Here is a 14,507-nt window from a genome sequence, read left to right on the forward strand (position 1 = left end):
CGCAATAATTTGAGTGAAATATTTTTAATCCTTATCTTTTAAATAAAGTTTTTATTTTGTAACAAATAACAAGAACTCATTCAAGATCCTAATATAGTCAATTAATAACAAAGAATTTTTAAGTCTAAATTTTGTACACGTATTATTTATATTCGAAATGTTTTATATTGTGAGGTTCCGTTTTTTATATTAAAACCTTGAATAAGTTCTCGCTGTACTTCATATTTTATTCAAAAAAAATCTGCAGCTGAAGCACACAAAAATTTTTTTGAGATTTACGGTGATTTTATCTTCCAAAACCAATGAAAACTTACCCCATGGTAAGTTTTACCCCATTCGCCGTGTTCAACTGACATAGCATCTTCCGATTTTCCCCTATTCGATTCGATGGCACATGGCCTGACTGAGCAGCGTTTCTTACGAAGATACTAAATTATGGATCGATTCTTGGATAGTATTTTCGACGTGAAATTTATATTCTACGTGAAAGATAGGAGAAAGTGGTGGTTAGAGATGGGCAATAATTTGAGTGAAATATTTTTATTCCTTATCTTTTAAATAAAACTTTTATTTTGTAAAAAAACAAGAACTTATTCAAGGTTAATGAAAAAGAATTTTTATGTCTTAAAAACTTAATATATTATATTTAATTATTTACAATTATTTTATATAATAGTTATCATATCATATCATAGACGAGTAGTATAAAAGTTATGAATTATTGGTTGGTGAGGTTGGTCTTATGAAATCTAGTCATAGATCCATACAGTTTAAACACTTATTTATTATAACTTAAGTTTGTAATTAAGAATTTGTGGTTGTTATTATATATTTTGTAGATATTTTTATCTACAAGATACTTATAATAAATAAAAAATGTTTGGTTACTACTATTCTCAAGTGAAACTCATGCGATAAATAGGTTTGCAAGGTGTTGTTGTTTATAATGAATTGAATTCGAAATGTGCAAATAGTTACATAGACGCCCTTTAGTTGCCTAAAAACAATAGTCGAGTTCATGTCGAATAGCAGTGCATTTTCACGGGTTGCCGTCCGTAACATCCCCATCGCTGATGGTGTAGAGTTGGAATTGAAACAAAGCTCCCAGTAAATCATTCAACGGTATTGTTGTGGCGTCATGAAAGTATTCGACCGCAGATAACTCAAGCGAACTGTGCGTTCGGTGGAGGAATTACAATATCAGCTTTGTGTTTCTGCGAGCTCGGCGTCAGCCCGTATATAATCGTTCCGAAATTAATGCAATCATTAATTTGCATACCGCTAAAATTGAATTCCATTAAGGGCCAAAGACAAACATAATTTCAGTTTACTATGAACTATGTGTGGGTTTTATCCTTTTTGGGATATACTCGACGCATTGGCGAAGTAGAACCCACGTGGACATTAGTTCTGTTTATAGCACACACACAATCAATTCTGCACACAATAAAGAAGAATGCGCCTTAAATATTTCAATTTCTAAATGTAAACCTCCCAATTATTTGAGTACCATGTGTAGCAATAAGAAACTTTTAGTTTTTATAATATAGTATAAAACAAAATTAGTAAATTCATATTATTTTAACAGTTCAAACTAGTAAGCTACAATATTTTACATTTGAAAAAGTTCTATAATAATGTAACTGTGACTGTTGTAACTCGTAAGATTTTAATTAAAATGTTTTTGCAAGGGAAAAATAACGCAAAGTAGAATTGTCACACACTCACAGTCGAGGAACAATTAGCCAAAGTAAATACTGATCATGTCAATCTCTTTATCATATAGATCCATTTTAATCAGTGTTGTATCCATCTCATGTCGCGGATTAAAATTAATGTTTCCATTACACGAATTATTTACAAATCCGCGAGTTACGGATGGTTTCAGATTAATGAGACAACTTTATTTTAAATAAAACCTGTAGTTCTCGAATGCCAACATTTTTCAGTTGTTTGTCGAAATGTAGGTTACGTTTTCCGAATCGATACTACTTCACAGTCCATTTGTTTCCATTTTGCGGTGCTGTGTCCCAGAACCGTTGCATTTTACCACTCGAAGAATACTACCAGCCCATTAATTAAGGCCCTTCAAAAGATACAAATGAACTTAATTAAAAATAACTGGAAAAGCCGGCGGTAATTATTTTTAATCATCGAATGCGCGGTTTTTCCTATCAAAATTTTCACGTTTTATCTTCCGCAAATATGGATTGTGATATTGACAAGCAAGAACGTAAAATTGGTTAAGCATATATAACATACTGCAGTGATGCGTATCAATAACAAAATTGTTATAAATATATACCCATTGACAAAGAGATTGCAACACCAAGAAGAGGGTGTTCAAATTTAATATTGTTTGATTAAAGTGTTTGGTTGGATCCAACATCTAGGTTTAATAATGTTAAAATGTCTGGAGCACGAGTACATGAAATTTATTGTCAGCTAAGTGAATTTGAAAGAGGCCGGATTACGTGAGGCGAGTTTTTCATTTCGAGAAATCGGTAACCGCACTAACAGAAATCCAACTACTGTTATGAAATGTTGGTTATGAAGTGTGGTTTGATAATGTCCAAAATCGGAGAAAAGTAAGCACCGAACATCGAAGGGGCACAGATGTAGTTCAATATCGAGGTCTAAGACTTATGGCCTTCAGACACCGATTTTCGACAACTAGATTTTTGGCTAACGAGTGGTTAGGAGAACAAGGGCATGTTGAAAGTTTACCTCTGACCGCTGAGCATCGAAAACAATGACTATAGTGGTGTAGAGAACGACAACATTATGCTCCTGTGGGCATGAGTTGCGAAAAATACTCAGACAACGTTGGAGAGAAAGACATCAACATCAGTTTGATGTTGAGTGACATGTACATCGAACAATGGAAGTTATGGTATGGCGTGATCATGGAAGTAAGTCACCTTTAGTCTTTATTAGAGGCTCTTAACTTAGTTGGCTCAGGGATACAATATTTAAACAAGATAATGCTCGGCCTCATGTTGCCAGGGTTAGTTTAAACATTTTTGAAGAGACCCATGTGAATCTGATGCTATGGCCAGCCAGATTCCCCGACCTTTCACCCGTATAACATGTTTGGGATGTGATGGGTAGAAGGTTAGAAAATTTACTAGGATACTATACCTCAAGAGGAAGTAGACCACCTTATTGAATCAATGCCAAGACGTGTTGGAGAGTGTTTAGATAATCTTGGTGGGAAAAAATTATTATCAAAATTATTAAAAAAATTTAAAATCTTATGATCTGATATTTTATTTCCAAATTTTAATCATTTACTCGTTGCTATAACATCTATGTTTTACCAAACGAATTTTAAATTAGAACACTCCCTTCTTATCAATGAGTATTTCTTCAACGTTGATTATAGGAAAAATGAGAAATATTGTTTTTTATAGCTCATCTAATATATTTTACGATAATAATGTTATCGTTGAATGTTCGGATATACCTACACCACTTTAAAGGGACACTTACTAATACAAAAGTGGATATGTAAAGTGTTAATAAAAAGCTGGGACTTCAATAGCAGAAAAGCTAGAGTTCTTTATAGTTGACGATTGGAATGTGTCTTTGGACAAAATCCAGTGGAAAATGTTAGTTCTATTTTCAAATGTGAATGATAAGTACGTTAATAATTGTATATTTACCATAAAAATGTCACTATTGAAAACAAAAATAACTTTACTGTTGCCCACTGGATATTACTCAAAAATACATTCCCGTTTCTAATTTTAATAATTAGAATATTTTCCTATTTTGCATCAGGAACCTTAAAAAAATTAAATTAAAATCCTATGAAAGAAGTTTTCCCGTTGAATGGTGCTACTAAAAATACAGTAGTATCTTAATTTTAATTAATTCGTAGATAAAATGGATAAAATTTGAAACGAAAATTAATTAAGTAAAGAGTTTCTGTAATAATAAAAAAATGACGATTTACTATTTTGAGTTTTTGTATTCCAAGAGCATTTTCTAAATTAATTTGGAGTCCCTGGTGTCTAGACAATTGAATAATTCATCAAAATTAATTAATTCCAATAAAACGCATAAATTTCAATGACTCTTTCGATGATAAAACAACAGAAAAATCCAGTCCCGAAGCTGAACAAATTGCAGACTGTAATGGTTGGCTTAAAAACTTTCTGAAACAAGCTCACTCATTTATTGAAGACATAAGCCCGGACATTAATTTTGTGAAGTTTTATCATATTCTTCACTGAAAGTCGCATCCCCTCGAGTACACATCTGCACGATATTCAAATGAACGAGAATAAATCTTGGGCGAGAAGATTTCCGTTTATAATAGCCATATAATGGGGGAGTTGCTAAACAAAAAATTATCCTACCCGCATATCATTTATGACTCATTAACAACAAAAACTTCTTTACCCGGTTAGAGAAGTTTTCCTAATGCCAAATAAATTATGATCCATTAAGACACAGCAGTTCGGCATTGGAAAAAAGATTTGGCTGTAATTTATGTGTCGTAAGTTCTAATCTGCACCTTTGGGATACATTATTTAATCTTTTAAACAAATTTTTTATACAATTTTACAAATTTAGAGTTATTGCTGTTTGTCCAAATTTGAGATTACGTATAATAGTCTCAAACTATTACTTACTCAACAGTAAGGGTACGTATTAATCGCTATCTTACCTTTTTCAAGTTCGTCGATAAACAAATATCGAAGGTATCCCAACACACAGACACCATAAAGTGCGATTTAACATATGTTTAACAGGAAAAGTAGACCTTATGTTGGTCGTAGATTGCATTGTTATAATCCTTTACACCTTTTACTACTTTGGGGACACCCTGTATATTGTTTAATTTATGAAATTTCTTGATGAACACTCAAATCTCAAAAGATGAAAAACAAGTAACAGTCGATCTCCTCCAAAAAGCATACTAATTGAATATGGCAGAATTTTATGAAATTTTTTCAAACAATGAAGAAGCGATTATTTGAAGAGGAGCTGCAAAAGACGGCGACCTAATTAATCACAAACTTTCCGATGTGTGGGCGGTTTACCGAGACGGAGGCGTTGTTGTGGTTTTTTGTCAGCGTTACTTTCAAATCGGGCGGCTTCATTTGAAGAAATTGGGTTGTCAGAGAAAAGCTTTTAGGAAAATACGAGTGTTGTGCGCCATTTTCTCGCCAAGATATCCCTGGTAGCGCGTAAGCAGGGATTCTGTAGTTGAAATCACACACTAGTTTACGATAACAAATTATCGATCTTGTGTATAGTATAAATAAGATCGCCTAAAATTTTCTCTGTTTCGCGGTGGTAAATATAAAGGAAACGGAATTGGAAACACGTAATCAGATCCTTTTGAGTCCCATTGAAAATTCAATCACGCCGCTTTAATCCGGGATTGTGGAATATTCTGTAAGTGAAACTGGCTGTTATATTCCACACGCCGACTGGCTGGTGTCGAATAAATGTGCCAGACCTAATTTACTGTTCAACTACAATTTATTCTTTCTGCATTCATTTCATACATTAATGTAATTTGTAATTAAAACTTTTTATGTAGGTTTAATTATGGTATCTCGAGTACACTTTAAATTGAATTTTGTTTGTTGGGTTATAAATAAATTTCCATACCTTATGAAACAGTAACAATAAGTTATAACGCCTCACGAAACGTCCTTACCAGAAAACTTCCGAAATTGGTTTCCATACTCCTGAATTAATTTCACTCCAGGAAATCTAATCCTGGAATAATGTAAAATATTAAACAGTTCAACTGGTTTAATTCATCTGCAACGAGGAGATTATTGAACAAATGTCATACAACTCGAATGTAATTGAATTTCCGGTCATAGTTCATAGTTAAGTTACACAACTGCAATCGAACTGGTAAATTTTACCCCAAGTTTGTAAAAAAACGTGTTATGTAAATCCTGCGCCTAAGACATCAAAAAGTCGAAATGAAAGTGGCATTAATCTTGCCTGTAGTCGTGTATCTGGAAGATTTATACAAACATTTTCAAAAAAGGGGAACGTATTTATTGATGATGCGAATACATATATCACTTGAATTTAAATCCGCTTTTCTGAAATCATTTACTTTATAAGTCGAAAGTTAAAGCTATGTAATCTGAATCTGAATCTGAATCTGAATCAGTGGCTTAAATATGTAAACGTTATATTCAAGTAAAAACTGTTTTGTTAGGGTTTCTGAAAAAAGATAAAACGATTGATCACACCATCACATTAAGCATTGGTGGATGCGCAGTTCAAATATTATTCGAAAATGTGAAAAAGTTAAGTATTTATTAATTTATGCGGTCGTTTTTATAAAATTTGAACAATGTTTGTGTGATTAATTGGCTGCCTTTATGGTCAGATCGGCGGCCAGCAAAAAAAGGACAATAACAAAAAATGTGTAGACAACGCTTATTGAATACAGGGCACGTAGAGAGTATGCAAAAATTTCATTAAAACTTTTCGTCGCGCAAGAGATTACGGAAACATCAAACGCGTATCAGAATATATATTTCGGACAATTTTATATTCGGTATTCCGTAAACCTTCATACATGCCACTAATTGCTCCTGGGGACAGTATAATAGCCACTGTTATGATACCCCCGGTGACAAACGACATCGTGATGATCATAATTTTATGCACTACTGACCGGAATAACAATTAACATTAATCTCTTTTACTACAGATTTTCTTTGAGTGAAACTAGCTGAAATTGAGGGCTTTTATTAATATGATTTATATATAACATATACTGTTTTTTAATAATAAGTAAAAACATTTTCTATATGCTTCTATGCTGATGTACGTGTCATTAAAATTCAGTTCGGTAATGTATTTACCTATTTGTTTTTCATTTTATTTTAGATTTTCTTATTCGGTAAACGTTTTCAAGTTTTAATAAACTAAAAACTATCCTAGATCAAATATCAAAACGGGCGTTTTTAATACATTTCTCAGATTATTGAGTATTGATTTACGAGTTACGGATCAAGAATTTACTCGTCCAGTATTGAGTATGTCAAGAAGGGTAGAACCTGTTAGTATACTTTCTTGTTAATTTTTCAAGGAATTTGGTGATATTAGTTTTATTACTGGTTTAAAAATTTTAAAAATTCTGTTGTTATACTACTAGAATTCTGATTTTGGGAATAATTAAAATTATCCATTGCAACAGACTGACAGTATACATTTACATTTAATCTAGAATATTTTTTATTTACAAAATATACACTTACACACTCGTCACAAAAGTTTCGCATAATTGATTTTTGACTAAAAATTATAATGTTTAACTTTCTAAAACTCTTCGGCAAGTAACACAACTTAGGAATGGTTATATTTATAATTGTATTGTATTGTATAAAAATTAAAAATTAAAGAAAAACCAGCAAAATAAGCAGGATGTGCTCTAATGACATCTGGAGGTTCTTTATAAGATTTCTGACGTAGTCTATATTCAAAATTTCTCAATTTATACATAATTCTGAGAATTATTATGTACTATCGCATGCATAAGTGGTTTGCGTTATTGCGAATAAAAGTCAACAAATTTGAATCTAAATAAGGAAACGCGTATTCGAATAATTTTCCTTAAAGAACAAAGAAATAAATGAATTTTATATGAAGTGAAGGAAGAGAACCTCTACATATAGTTTAATGTTTTAGGTTTTTCATTATAATATAACATTTGAAATCAAGTATTTTAATTTTAAAAATTACTATTGCAATTTAATGTGGGAAACACTATGGCCATTCTGCAAACCGACTTTCTGAGGCCTAAAATGATTTAGATTTCAGAAACGAATCGAAACGCGACGTGTATTTTGTGAATTATGTGTCATATATTAACACACTATAGGCGGGCAGCAAAATAGTCCAAACTAAGTTGTATAACAATATAACAAAAATTAAGAGATAATTCTTTCAGTTCCGTATGTAAACCAATAGAGTAAAATTATCTCACCCCGCTTTTAAAGTAAGTACATTCAAAAAGGTAAAAATTACCCGGTCCACTAACAATCAACAGTTCTCGAGACGGGTATTTTTACCCGACCCGCTCATAGTGTGTTCATTTCGAAGTATGTATCAACAACAAAGTTGGAGATTCACAGCCAGTTTCTTATATTCAATTTAGTATAAAAATAATTTTGAAAATCAGGTAATTCATATAATTTAGTCGTTCTCTTAATCTTATATTTTTTTTATTTTCATTTACAATATTGATAGTTAATTTATTTGTTTAATTATAAAAAAATTAAATAATAGTAATTTCAAAATTATATAACAGGAAAACCTAATGTATAAATTTTTTTAATATCTTACTCTCGAGGCTTTTTAAACTGTATGCAACAACATTTAAAGAATACCATTTATAGAAACGATTACAAATGATGAATGAATTATAAGATACAATAACAAATAATGTTCAAAGAAACAATAAATGAAAAACAAGAGTGAGAATCTTTTTTAAACAAACCAAAGTGGTATTTTTGAATTCATAGATCCAAATTCTTATTTCTTTAAATATTATTAAAATATATCACATTAGCTCATCTACTAATTTAAATCATTTTTAAAATAATTCCAAATAATATTAATTAAGATTAAGAAACGCGACTGCCGTGAATCTGCATGCAGTTTTTTGTTTTAGTTTTTTACAATTTTATATTTACCTACAAAGCGTATTAAATAACATTAGAACAAAATTTTGGAGTCGATGTGAATATAAAACACTTTTGTTTCAATCTAATTATATGAAATTAGTAATATAACTACAATTATAAAATAAACAATCATAATAATATAATAAACAATAAATATTTATTTATTTATATTATTTAAATGTTCAATTTAGGATACAAAACATTTATATTATTTTTGTTTAAAATTATTGTGTTTTCTTTGTTCAATCTGTTAATAACGTTCAAATTTATAAATTCTTTTCGATTATGCTCGAAATTGTTAATAATAATGCAAACGTTCAATTTAATGTTATAATAATGTAGTATGTATATTGCATATTTGTTAATTATAATTAAATATGTATATAAATTTGTAAATTCTCTTAGACATTGTTCATCTGCATATTTGTAAAATGTTACATTAAAATTGCTGTATTTTGATGGTTTATAATATTCCGAATTAAGATAAAAATGATTATTTATTTAAAATTTGTCGAATAGTACCTCAGATTTGTTGGTTATTATCATTAAACAGGTAAAGCGGGCGAAGTGTATAAAATCAGATGTTTTAACGAAAAAATTCCGTTTCAAGCAAAAACCTTCTTGAAAGAATTACATAAACATCGGCGTTGACCAATCACAGAGGTGTGGGGTGACTCGTTATTGGACGGCGCCATTAAATTGCGGTCATTCTGTTATCGATCCGCGTATCGATCGGTCGGTCGTCGGTCGGTCGTCGGTCGGGGTGGTGGTCCGCGCTGCCGTCCACCCCAATTAATTCGGTGGTGCGGTTCGGGTTAGTGCAGTCCCTCGTGCGATCAATTAGTGCCCTACTGGACATGCTACGGGGTTAAAAGGTAAAACATCATACTTAGATTTTTTAATTTTTTTGTTTAAATGTTGAGTTGTTTAAACAATATTTCAGTTTCTGTTTAATATTCAAATATTTTAATAGTAAATTAAATACTTTGATTTTTAATTGAATATTTTTTTACTGTCATCTTTTTGATTTTTATTGGTCGTAACTGATGTGTTATATTTTTTATAATTAGAATAAATGTTTTCGTGAGTAAGAATTTAATTATTTAAATAATTTACATTAATTTAATTAAGATAATTGAAAAATAAATGATTTAAGATGAATAAAATATTTGAACATTGATTGTGTAATCGATATTGAAGACCAACAACACTCACGGTGTGACACACCAAGGATTACTTTTTTATGATCGAAAAACATCGAGAACCGACCGACACGACGATGCAAAAACAATTTTTGCAAATATGTTTTTGTCGCACAATAAAAAATCCGATTTATATTTAGTAATGCATTTATTAATGAATTCAAGTTAATAAGGAAACTTTCTGTTTAATAAACGTTGAACGTTTTATTAATAAATTTTGATTTTTACCCAAATTATTTGTATTAACATCTATATTTTAAATCAAGTTCCACCATTATTACTCATTGTTTTAACTATCGAAAGAACTTATTTTGACATTACTAGAATAAATAAAAGTATTTAATACTAAATAAAATACCTCTATAGTACATTTTTGAATAATACTTTACTTGGATAAGTGAAGTCATACAAATTATTTATATTGACAAATATTAATAAAAGCATTCAGAAGTAATTTCTTGGAAAGGGTTGATATTTTACTTGGATAAGTAAAGTTGGGAGAAATGATGTTATACAGTGATTATTGAAACAAAAACGGTAAATAACATGAAAGTATTAATCTAGTCTAAAAAATTAAAATTATTAAAATAGTTTTTCAAATCAAATAAGTGTTCTTTCTTTAACTAAAATGTTTATATTCTCATCGATTCGACGGACAACAGTGATGAAGTGTTTTCTCCAACGTGACTTTGATGGACAAATCCTGAAGTGTGATGACCCAACCAACCATTGGAGAGACGATAAGGCAACAGGGAAAGGGCATTAAAGGTAACAAATAATAATTGAATGACCAATTAAACAGTGATATTAATTGAACGTTTTTGATTATTTTCAGGTAGGTCCAGAACGAGACTAGTTAACTGGGCAACTGGCAACGCAAAGTAAGTTTTTGAACATGATATTTCCGGTTCTCCTTTCGTCCTTTCAACTTTGCCATCGGTTCATCATTGCGTCCATCAATTACTTTAGTAAATATTTGCGGAAGGTATTGTTCCACTTTCCCAAAAGGAGAGTTTTCGTAAAGCATTGTTTATTGTTTCATGTGTCCTTTGAGTAATGTACCCCGACATTCTCTTTCAGCTTTCATAAATAACGAAAACTTTTATAATTATTTATTCCTTTTCCACTAAATTACAGATTTATTTTGATTAATTCATAAAAATTTTACTTCTTAATGTCATAAAATGTTTGTTTTCTATATCTTTTAGGTCATCTACTCAGATATTCTTTTTCAACTTACATAAATAAAACTTTATTCAATTATTCTTTTTCCATTAATTACATATTTATGTTAATTAATATAAATTTTACATCTCGTGTCATAAAATGTTTCTTATGTCTTTTAGGTAATCTAATCAGATGTTCTTTTAGCTTAAATAAATAAAAGTAAAATTTATTTTAGTGCCAAAATATGATTAATTTCGTACTTATTATGGCTATGAAGTTGATATTTTTGTAGGAATATGTACATTTATTGTAACATGTTATTATATAAATCAATTTGTATTCGCTTGTCCAATATCCAAATGTAATAACTTTATACATAAAGTTATAAATAAATACATTTATTTATTTATTTATTCTCATAAAACTAAATTTATATGGTGATAAATTGAAAGTTGGTGTAGTGCTACATTTAGTCAGTGACGATGGGCTTTCTAGTTTTTCAAAATTGCTATCTTTGAAAGAATAAAATTAATAAGTGTTTCCAAATGAAAAACTTCGCCGTAAATGCAGTGACCAAATTAAAGTGTATTTTAATTGCTGTATAGAACTGCGATCTTGAATTGTGTCCTATCTGATGACGTACGAAATGCAGAAACATGTAGGTAGCAGAGGTGGTTGGTGGGTTATCGAACTGGAGGTGCACTTTACTTGTTCACTAAGTATTAAGATTACAAATTGCAATAAAACAATTTACTTTTTCCTTCTAAATTTTACAAGTAATCATTATAAAATGTCCAATATATATTTTTGTAGAAAATTAAAGGCTCTACAAAAAAGGTCTCCTGTGGTTGGTTAATCGATAACTCTAACCATTTAGAGGATATTTTAATAATTTTTAATACATATTTTAAATTTATCCATTTAAGTCATAAATTTTGAAAATGTTCTTAAGAATGTCGTATCTCTTGTTTTGGAATATATTTCCTTCTATTCCAGTTTTTCACTTCTCTTCTTAATTTTATGGATATTAGTTTCTTTACACACAATTATTATTAAGAACAATTCAAATAATCCATTCAGTGTTTGAAAATAGGTCTGATTAATAGAAAGGTTACATTATAAAATTACTTTTAACTTGAATTTCGCGATTTGGTAATATTGCAGAATAGAATCCACACGACTTTAAGAAATATTTTTGGCGCATAAGTCAACTTGATTTGAAATCATCTGTTTCGAAGATTTTAGACAGCATGATTGCCAGATTTCATTTTTAACAAAATATGTAGAGAAAATTGTTATTAGAAAAATCTATATATAATTTATTATGTTTTTCATGTACGACTTGTATCATTTATGTGGTTGAAAAGATAACATTCGGCTAATCTATTTATTAATTAGTATATTCATTTTTTATTTACTCTATATTTTTTTGGTAGTTATTAAATTAGGTAAATTTACAAAGGGGAATGTATCATTTTCATAAAAAATAATACAAACAAAATGAATTAAAACAAAAAAAATGTATTCCAGTGGATATTGCTCCCCGATACAATTTAAAATGCTTATAAACATATTATGATTTTTTAAATTTATTTCTCCATATGAATTCGTGGAGGTACGATGGAAATAGATCTTCCGAGGATCAGCCATGGTCTATGTAAGTCGAAAAAAATTGCACAATGCAAATACAGTATAAACTTATTAATAAATTGGGAATAAGTTAATAAACAATAAAAATTAAATAAAACACATTTTTAATTAACCTATAGATCAATAAATTAAGATTGTACCAAAAAAATAATAATGCAGCACACAAATAATCAATAAAGTAAGATAACTTAAAAAATGATCTTACTAAAGGAATAAAAGTACAATATTTTAAAATGGGAATGATCTATAAAGTAAAATATATTAAATAAGCATACCAATAAATTAAGAATGTAATTACCAAAAAAATAAAAAGTGTAATACACAATATTAACAATAATTCAACCACAAAGAATAATTCGAATATTTTGACCGTTGCAAAACGACAACACTGCACTGCAAATTGTTCAAGAAGCGCGAAACCAGCGCCACACGACGCATGCGCTGCAAAATATTCCTTAGAGTAGCGGATTCTCCAACTTTACCTTATTTTTCATACCAATGGCTGAAATATTGATAGAAGAAAAATTATTCATAAATATGTCAAAATATGGAAACTTGAGAGACTTAATAGTATAACGGCAACAAAACTTCGAAAGCATTTGGCTCGACTATCACTCAACTTCCCCAATTTTCAAATAATGATATGGAATAATTGAGCAAATTCATACTTTACAAACTCATTATATCAATTATTAGCATTTGTCTGGCTAACTTTGTCATACAGCTAAAATTTCAAAACTTTTACTTTTAATGATGGACGGTGGTGCTGAAGAATTCAAAGGCAAAACATTGGACGAAATTGATATGGATTTAATAATTAACTCCTTTATGTGAATATCATATATGAAATAGAAAACATTAACATAAATTCGAATAATATGGACAAATACATTGCCGAAAGCAAAAATGGTAAAACCTCTTGCAAAAAGAGAATCATGGACAAACACATATAAAGAAATTATTGCAAACTATTTTTCTGACAACATTAAAAAGAAGAAACCTCCCACTAAATGTGAAATTACTGAAATCTTTAAAAAATATCACGATTTATTTGAAGGAAAAAATGGTAGTATATAATATGTATACCGGAAAACTAAAATATTAGGTGTATTATATTTACTTTTTTTATGTTTTTTAAGTTTTATTTTTTATTTGTATTGATGTTCATAAAAGAATGTTTTAAATAAAAATAAAATTCTCTTTCTCGCATCGCCTTTCATCATTAACAGTTTTAATTCTTGTTTCCTCTATTCGTAAGCTTTGATTATACATGAAAATGGGTCAATACCATTTCAGTTTGTGTAAGTTTAAATGGAGGGCAAAAAATAACATTTATATTATTATACATTACAATAACATTCTTTAAACATATTAAATCAGACACCTATACCTGTACACAGATGTAAGATCTAAGCATATAACATATACACTTATGCCCGGGCTTATAAGCGACCTACTACAGATTTAATTCAAGTCATGGATTTTTGAACAAGTTATAAGTTTTAAGTTATTTTCCGCATGTTTGAAGAATTTAAATGTACATTTGTTGAATTACTACGTTATCTTATGTCAATTATGTTATTATGTGTCAGTTAAATTAATATCCTGCTAAAAAAATAAAATGTAAATTGCTAAAAACAGTTTAGTTATAATGACTGTAACTCACCAATAAATCCAACAATAATACCTCAACAATAACCCTAATGTCTAAATAATTAATATTCAAATTATAGTTCAATTTATTTTCCAAAGACTTAGTAAGTAATGTAAGATCTAAGAAAAATAACATATTAACAAATACTAGATGACG

At 29.5% G+C, this 14,507-nt stretch overlaps 1 long non-coding RNA gene across 1 annotated transcript; it reads left to right on the top strand.

The window, feature by feature from the left end:
- The first annotated feature begins 9,432 nt into the window (after positions 1-9,432).
- LOC126265000 (uncharacterized) lies at positions 9,433-10,824 on the top strand. The gene is made up of 3 exons (XR_007547552.1): positions 9,433-9,553; positions 10,543-10,648; positions 10,716-10,824. It is a non-coding gene; the product is annotated as an uncharacterized LOC126265000 (long non-coding RNA).
- The last annotated feature ends 3,683 nt before the right edge of the window (positions 10,825-14,507 follow it).

The sequence above is a fragment of the Aethina tumida genome, chromosome 3, assembly GCF_024364675.1.
Source record: "Aethina tumida isolate Nest 87 chromosome 3, icAetTumi1.1, whole genome shotgun sequence".
NCBI lineage: Eukaryota > Metazoa > Arthropoda > Insecta > Coleoptera > Nitidulidae > Aethina > Aethina tumida.